This window comes from Urocitellus parryii, unplaced genomic scaffold (genome assembly GCF_045843805.1).
Source record: "Urocitellus parryii isolate mUroPar1 unplaced genomic scaffold, mUroPar1.hap1 Scaffold_45, whole genome shotgun sequence".
In the NCBI taxonomy this organism is placed as follows: Eukaryota; Metazoa; Chordata; class Mammalia; order Rodentia; family Sciuridae; genus Urocitellus; species Urocitellus parryii.
Window position 1 is genome coordinate 2,299,693 of NW_027554016.1, and position 9,189 is coordinate 2,308,881.

At 34.9% G+C, this 9,189-nt stretch overlaps 1 pseudogene; it reads right to left on the bottom strand.

Moving 5' to 3' along the window:
- Positions 1-5,251: 5,251 nt before the first annotated feature.
- LOC144252540 (trimethylguanosine synthase pseudogene) lies at positions 5,252-8,708 on the bottom strand (annotated as a pseudogene).
- Positions 8,709-9,189: the final 481 nt, after the last annotated feature.

Here is a 9,189-nt window from a genome sequence, read left to right on the forward strand (position 1 = left end):
TGATTAGATTTGTGCTTTTAAAACATTACTCTAGTGATAATATGAGCTACTCAACTTTTTTTTAGAAAATTAGGCTTGCTTCAAAACTTCTCAGGAGGGAGACGTGAGACTGTTTTCCCAAAGAGAAACTAACAGATTCCAAAATACAAGTACTAACAAATTAAAAATGAAATAAAAATTTTATTATACACAGTAAAAATAATAGTTTGATTTGGTGCAGGAGTCACCTGTCACACAATAACACTTTATGACACATGGGATTCTCTGAGACACCCAACACCATTCTGTCACTTAGAGATCTTTCACATATAGTTTTTGTTCCATTAATTTATTGAAATAACAAATGTTTCTTGTTTCAGGTACTTCTTTATGTACATTAGATTTAATGGAGAAAAAAATGGACGAAAATTTCTGCTGTCTGGAAACTTACATTTATCTGAGATACAGAAATTTTTTCAATATAATAAGTTATGTAAAATGTTTGGAAATAAGTGTTATTGAAGTAAAACAATAAAGTAAGAGAAATTTGGAGTGTCCCCTCATGGCAGAAATCAAATGATGCTAACAAATCAGAAAAAATAATTTCAACAAGAAATGAAAGGAATTGAAATGTCCTCTGCAGTGTAAAATTCATGAGAAATTTTATGGTGAGTACAAAGTTCCATTGTAGCACACTGTTTTCAAATGACAGAAATATTACTCTAAAAATCTGTGTTTATATTTATACATGCTTTACAAATGTGTGTGTATTTGTATATTTGTGTGTGTGCTTGTGTGTGTGTGTGTGTGTGTGTGTGTGTGAGAGAGAGAGAGAGAGAGAGAGAGAGAGAGAGAGAGAGAGAGAAGAGAAATTCTTAAAAGGCTAAGGTAAGAAAATTTTTGAAAATATGATGTCAATTGTAAAAAATGACCTAGAATACTGTTTCACCATTATTTCCACAATAACCAATTTTAGGGCTTTATGTTATTGTTGTTGCTGTTGTTGTTGGTATGTGTCTTATTTCAGCAGAATTTCCTGCTTGTAACAAAGTGGGCTTGAGTCATGTTCTTCTAGTACCTGTTCTAAAAACACCCCAATCTCCTAAATGTTGGAGACTGCTGGAGCAGTGGTTTTCTAAGTGTGTTCTGAGTTCCAGAAGCTTCAGACTCATAGGATGGCTATAAATTCCCATGCACAAGAATTATCTGGAGTGGTGGTGGTAGTGGTTTTCTGCTTGGCCAATTTCCTCATTAGACTAGAAGGTAAGAGGTATTCTGACAGAGGACACCCTAGGAGTCACTGGCCTTTACCAGAATTGAAAGGGGCCTTCCAGAGAGGTGCTTGAAATACTGTGAAGAGTCCAGGTAAAACCTGGTGTATTTTCTAGAACAGAATTCATAAAAAGTAGGACCTGATAGCTCTATCCACACTACTCTAATTTATTTATTTAGTTATTCTTTTAAACAAAAAATTATACCAGAAAACAGTTACCCCAATGTATTTGTGGCAAGGTGCTAGATTTGAACTCTAAATAGGTCATATTATCCATAATATTTGCATCTGGTGATTTATAGAACATCGCTCTTCAATATTGCTTGCTATTAGGTAAATAATCTGTGTCTATCCTGTCTAATCCAGTAGCTTCAAGCACATGATATTTTGTTATATAGATCCTGTGACAAAAAAAACTGAGTTTGTCAGTTTGATGGATTACATGGCCAATGGCAACAACATTGGGAAGCATCATTCTAGGACTCCATGGCAGAAAATGGAAGCATTTTCTCTAAAAACTGGAAAAAGACAGGGATGTCCTCTTTCACCACTTCTATTTAACATAATTCTTGAAACACTGGCCAGAGCAATTAGATGAAAGAAATTAAAGGGATATGGATAGGTAAAGAAGAACTCAAATTAGCACTATTTGCTGACAATATAATTCTATACCTAGACGACTCAACACATTCCACCAGAAAACTGCTAGAACAAGTAAATGAAGTCAGTAAAGTAGCAGGATACAAAATCAACACACAGAAATCAAAGGCATTTCTGAATATCAATGAAAAATCCTCTGCAAAGAAAATGAGAAAAACTATTCATTTAGAATAGTATCAAAATTATAAAATCCTGGGAATCAACCTAACAAGAACTGAAAGATCTCTACAACAAAACCTACAGAACCCTGAGAAAAAAATCAAAGAAGCCATGAGAATATGGAAAGATCTAATTTTTTTTCTTGAATAGGCAGAATTAATATTTTCAAAATGACCACACTACCAAAAGCACTATACAGATTCAATGCAATTTCAATCAAAATCCCAATGACATTTCTCATAGAAATAGAAAAAAGCAGTCATGAAATTTATCTGGCAAAATAAGAGACCCAGGATAGCTAAAGAAATTTTTAGTAAGAAGAGTGAAGTAGGTGGCATCACTATACTAGACCTTAAACTGTGCTACAGATTAATAATAACAAAAAAAAGAGTATGATATTTCAACAAAATAGACTTGTAGACTAATGGTACAGAATAGATAACACAGAGACCAATGCCCATAATTGGAGGTATCTTATATTTGACAAAAGGCACCAAAAATGTACATTGGAGAAAAGATATCCTCTTCAAAAAATAATAATGGAAAAATTCAAAATTTAAATACAATAAGATAAAATTAAAATCCTATCTCTCACCATGCAAAAAAAAAAACTCAAATTGAATCAAGGATCTAGAAATTAAACCAGAGACACTGTCTATTAAAAGGAAAAAGTAGGCCAAATCTATCCTGTTAGTGCCTGAGTTTCTTAATAAGACTTCAGAGCACCATGATTTATATTAATCAACAATAAATAGTACGGATTTCAATTAAAAAGGTTCTTTTCAGCAAAAGAAATAATCAGTAAAGTAAACAGAGAGCCTAATAATTGGGAACAAATTTTACCACATGCTCTTCAGATATAGAACTAATTAATAAAATATATAAAGAACTCAAAAATCTGAAAACCAAAAGAATAAATAACCCAATCAATGAATGTACCAAAGAACTGAACAGACACTTCTCAGAAGAAGATATACAATCAATTGACATATATAAAAATTGCTAAATTTTTCTAGCAATTAGATAAATGCAAATCAAAACTACTTTATGATTTCATCTTACTCCAGTAATTTAAGAATAAAAACAACAATAATTGTTGGTGAGAATGTGGGTAAAAGGCACATTCATACAGTGCCGGTGGGACTTCAAATTGGTGCAGCCAATCTGGAAAGCAGTATGGATATTCCTTGAAAAACTTGGAATGAAACCATTATTTTACCCAGCTATCTCATTCCTCATTCTTTACACAAAGGAATTAAAAACATCAAACTACAGGGACACAGTCACATCAATATTTATAGCAGCACAATTCACAATAGTTAAACTGTGAAACCAACATATATGCCCTTCAGTAGATGAATGGAAAAAGAAAATGTGGTATATATACACAATGGAATATTATTCAGCATAAAAAGAGAGTAAAATCATGACTTTTGCAGAAAAATTTATGGAGCTAAAGAATATAATGCTATGTAAAATTTGCAAATCCCCCCCCAAACTAATGCCAAATGATTCCTCTGATTTAAGGATGCTAATTTATAGCATTATGTGGGAGGGAACAGAATGGGAGGATTACATAAACTTCAGATAAGGAAAAGGAGAAAAGGGGAGAGAGGGGAAGGAAGGGGGGCATAGAGGTATAAAAGACAGTGGAATGTAATTGTTATTATTACCCTAAGTACATGTATGAAGCCACAAAAGATATGATTCTACTTTGTGTACAACCACAGATGTAAAAAATTGTGCTGAATACATGTAATAAATGAGGAACATTGAGTTGATATTCTACTTTGCTAAAATTTAGAAGATGTCGAACATGAAGGGGATAATGAGAGGTGCTTGGGTCCATGTTGACTGGGTGGCAGATGAGGTAGTGGGTAAGGTTTGCTGTAGAGTTCAGCTTATTGCAATAAGAATGTGTGCGTGCTGAGATACTGGCACAGTATCATTCTGAGAATATGTGTTTTGCTAGTGTGGAAAAAGGGGGAAACGAGGTTATATAGAGCACAAGGCAAGCATAAATACATGTAATATGAATTGTAATGCATTATGTTGTCATATATAAAAAATAATTTTAAAAATGCATACACAAAAAATCCCAGAAAATGTATAGTAGGTCATTAAGTGGTGTCTTAATTTATATTCATACATAAAAATTTGCTTAAAATTTTAATAATTTATTTTAAAAGAAAATTAAAACACTACTGTCAAAAATAATAATATTTGACAGAAGTAGATTTTGGTGGTTTAGGGTTTTTTTTATTGCATTGATAATATGACTGACTTTGAACATGCAAGTGTTGTCTAGTGAAAGCACTGAGCCTTTATAGGTACTTTCTGTTTGCTAAAAAGTTATTAATAGTGAGTGGAGGATGGGTAGAAACTACAGTATTTGCAGTGAACTGGCATTGAGGGATGGCACACTTTGTATCTCAGGGTGGGCTGTAATTCAAGAATGATGGGAGAGTCAAGAAAGGGAGGTGAGTTTAGGGTAGGAATATGCACTGGCATTCATAGTTCAACCCATAGAAGGTGTAGTATGGGTTTGCAGGTGGAGTCAAGAGAGAGCCAGTTAAAGGGCAATATAGAAAAGTACAGCTACAGAGGTTGGCAATTTTTAGGTGACTTGGTTTCTATACAGAAAAGCTTTAGCTACCCAAAAAACCACATGCCAATCCCCTCTGCCTAGTTCCCTACACAGTGGTCTGGTGTGTTTCCTGCACTGAGAAACAACACAAATATACTTACCTTGTGCTATATATAACCTCTTTTTTCCGATTTCTACAAACTAGCAAAACACATATTCTCAGAGTGATACTATGCTAGTCTCTCAGTACCCACACATGCTTATTGCAATAAGCTGAACTCTACAGCAAACCCAATCCATTACCAAATCTGTCACCCAGTCAAATTAGACCCAAGCACCTGTCATTATCCCCTTTATTTTCTTCATCTTCTAAATTATATCAAAGTGTGCAATCAACACAAATTTACCATGGCAACCAGGAATTTGATGGTTCTACCTATAGCACAGCCCTGAAAACATGGAGTGGAAAGACTTTTCATTCTTTCCCCTGTCAGCTCCAAAGAGCATTATATTAGCTCTATACCTCCATCCTCTCCAAATAAAACCAAGGCCTACAAAAAGGACAGTTCCACAATCTCAACATATAGAGGGCACTAAATAGGCTTTCTGTCAAAAATAATAAGGAAAAGAACATCAGCCTTTAAACAAGGAGCCAGTAGCATGAAATCTCCACAGATGAACTCTATCTTATCTGCTATTCCATATACTTCTGCATTATTATGAGCAAGATCCATCTTAACTGGGTCAATATCAATGGCAATCACTCTTTTTTCCTGTTAAGGCAAACTGAATGGTATTTCCTCCAACTCCACAGAATGCATCTACTATAATATCACTTGTGAAGGATTGACTGACATGGCCAGCAATATGTTCAGCAATCTTCTCAGGTGTAACTGAAAACCAGCCCTCTCTGTCCAACTTAATCCCATCATCAAAATGGGACAATAGCCTGTATCTCTGGGCCCAATATTTTGCCAGCTCAGGAACAGCAGCTATCTCAGGAGGTAGACCATTTACCTATTTGTTCTTGTTTTTACTCTTATTCTTCTTCTTCTTTGTAATTTCAGCTTCAGTTTCTACCTTAGGAGAGTCTGATATTTCTTGAGTAATGTATTCCAGCTTTTCTGGCATAGATGCTACTGAACTGTCTCCTTCATTCTTTTCTGTTTCAAGTTCACTGGCTGAAGACACAGTCTGACACTTTGCAGGTTATAGATTATCTGGATTATCAGCATTACTAACAGACATGTCTTGGTCCTCTGAATCAGTACTGGTACAAGTATCTTTCACACTATCATGTGAAGATGACTCCTGTAATGCTTCCACATCCACTGGTTAATTAACCCATTTTAGAAATTTTCTACCTTACTCAGAGCTTTGCTTTTTTTTGCAAAATGGTTTATCTTATTCTTCAGTAAAGAAGATGTGCTTGTTTTCATCTTTGTCTGCACATGTCTCAGTACTTTGACTTATGTTTAACATTCTTATCTAAATACCTGACCTGTTGGTGACTAAAATTTGGAATTTCGCCGTATTTTTGTCCTGAGCCATGCTTGAATCCCAGAAAGGAATCATTGTCATTAAGGTCTGTATCTGGGTTTTCATCAATGTCCTGTTTGTGGCTCCTCTTTAGTTTGCTGGACTTATGCTCAGGTGGATCTTCTTCACTCTCATCTCCATCAGTTCCACTGGCGTGCAGCCTGTCATTGCTTGTGTTTGCTCTGGAATATTCCTGTGGTTCCTGGGCTAGTTGATTTGCACTTCGATTCCCAGATAAGTTGCTTTTCTTGGTTCCTCCATCACATGGCTCACTTTGACCAGAAGCAGGACACTCTCTCCCACTAACTTACCTTAGCTGTCCATCACAACTTACAGAGGAATGTAACTGGCTGTGTTCTACTTCCTCTTAACTCAGAGTTATATTACTAATTCTATCAAGTGTTTTATTATGATCCTTACCACTTGAATCAGAGCTATTTTATCAACTGTGATAGGTGAAGATGAAAAAGATATTAAGTCCACTTTCACAATATTTTCATCTTTCTTGTCAATTTCTGTTTTAGATGCAATGGTATTTGTATCACAATTTTGTGATGCATCAAAAGTCCAAAGTTGAGCTTCCCAATACTGAAATTGCTCCAAATAATACCAATAAAGTTCACTGTAATATTGTTCCCATTTTTCCTTTGTATCAGGAAAGTTCCAAGGTTCAGAAGATAGTATTTGATATGGATGTTTTTCTTGCCAGCTTTGCCATAACAGTTCTCCTCCATATTTATTCCAATACCTTTCCCAATTCTCTGTAATTTCAAATTTTGGAGATAATGTATTTTCAACAGAACATTTTTCTGTTTCAATGTTCCTTTTATTTTGAAGTTCACATGGTCTAGTGTTCTCATACTGTTCAACTGAAGATGGGTCATCTGAAACCAAATGGTCATCTTCTTCATATTCTTTTCTCCAAGACTCTTGCCTAATAATTTCATCCAAGTACTTCCTTTGATGTTTCCTCTTCTTCTTTTTTACTTTAACTTTATTTTTTGTATTCATAGATATCTCAAAACTCTTATGTGTAGACACTCCACCAAACTGAAGTGGCAATCCCATACTTCTCATGAGTTCGGCCTCAGAATGAAGTTCACTTTCATCTAGGCCTATGTCTCTGCTGTCATGCAATTCTGTAGTGCCATGGGGATGACCATCTTCCTCCTCTTCTGTAGCTTGGTCTCCTGCATTGTTGCCACTGCCTCTGACATAGTAGCCTTTTAATCCCAAATTGCATAATTTTCGATCCTCCACAAAAGCTCTGGCGCAGAGGCAATGGATCTTACAGTCCTCTTCCAGCTAATCAACGAAGAGAAACATTTCGACCACGTGGTTCCACTTCTCGCACACATTTTGCCCCTTCAAGGGTCTTCCTGACGCACAACACTCGGACTAGGCTTCTGGTGCATTACTGGAGACCAAAAGGAGGCCTCCAGTGTCCGCTCGGGGGTTAGAAGCTGGGAACCGCCCCGGCATGGTGCAGCCCAGAGCTATCGGAGGAGCCACCACAGGAAGTTTGTCAAAAGCTTTTTCTACATATATTGAGATGACCATATGGTTTTTCTCCTGAAGTCTACTCAGGTGATGAATTACATTTATTGACTTGTAGATGTTAAAGCATCCTTGAATCACTGGAGTGAAACAAAATTAGTCATGATACACAGTTTTCTTAATGTGTTTTTGAATATGATATGCTAATATTTTACTAAGTTTATTTGCATTTAAGTTATCAGGGATATTGGTCTACAGTTTTCTTTCTTTGATGTGTCCTTATCTGGTTTTGGTATTATGATGGTCTCTGGCTTCATAGAATGGATTTGAAAAAGTTCCACTGTTTTCTACTTAATTAATTCCTGTTTAAATGTCTGTAAGAATTTCACTGAAAATCTGTTTGACTCTGGACTATTTTTTGGAAGGCAGTTTAAATACTGCTTCTATTTCATTTCTTTTCTTTGGTATCTTTAGGTTTTTTTATATAGACTTCATTAGGAATATGTAATATTTTATATTATATATTCATATAAAAATGTGTCCATTTCTTCTAGGTTTTCCAATTTACATTTCAAAACAGTTCTTAATGATCTTTTGGATATGGTGAAATCTGTGGTAATTTCTCCTTTTCAATCCCTAATTTTGTTTTCTCTAAATTTTACTAAGGGTTTAACTATTCAGAAAACCAACCCTCATTTCATTCATCCTTTATGTTGAATTTTGTAATTTATTACATTGATTTCAGCTCGGATGTTTATTATTTTCCTCCTTCTTCTGTTTTTGGAATTGATTTTTTGTAGTTTTTCTAAGACCTTGAGTTATACCATTAAATTTTTTGGGATCTTTCACATGTTCCTACATGGGCACTCAAGGCTATGAACTTCCCTCTTGGAACAACTTTTACAATGTCGCAGAGGTTCTGGGTATGTTGCACCACTATTCTTTTTGGATTCTGTAAATTTTATACTTACCTGAATTCTTCTGTCTTCCATTCATGTACTGTTCAGTTTTCATGTGTTTATGTTTTTAATCTTGTTTACTTGTACATAATGGTGGGAATTGTTCTTACATATTCATATATGCACAAGATATAAGAATACAATTTAAACTATCATTCCTTTCTTTTCCCTTTTCTGCTCCAACCCTGTAGTCCCTTTTATCAAGTCTACTTATGTCCCTTCAAGATTCATGAGCCACCACCTCTCTAGTATTTTTCTGTAGCTTGTACATATGAGAGAAATTATCCAACCAGTGTTTGTCTGATTTTCAAATATATTGCTTAACTTAATGGTCTCCAGTTCCATCCATTTTATAACAAATAACATAATTTCATTTTACTTTACAGTGAAAAAAATCATATATAAATGTTTATATATATATCACATTTTCTTAATCCATTTCTTTTCTAGAGGAACCACTGAGGCTGGTTTCATATTTGGCTATAGTGAATCATGCTGCTATAAATGTGGGTGTGCATAAAGATGGTGTGCATGTA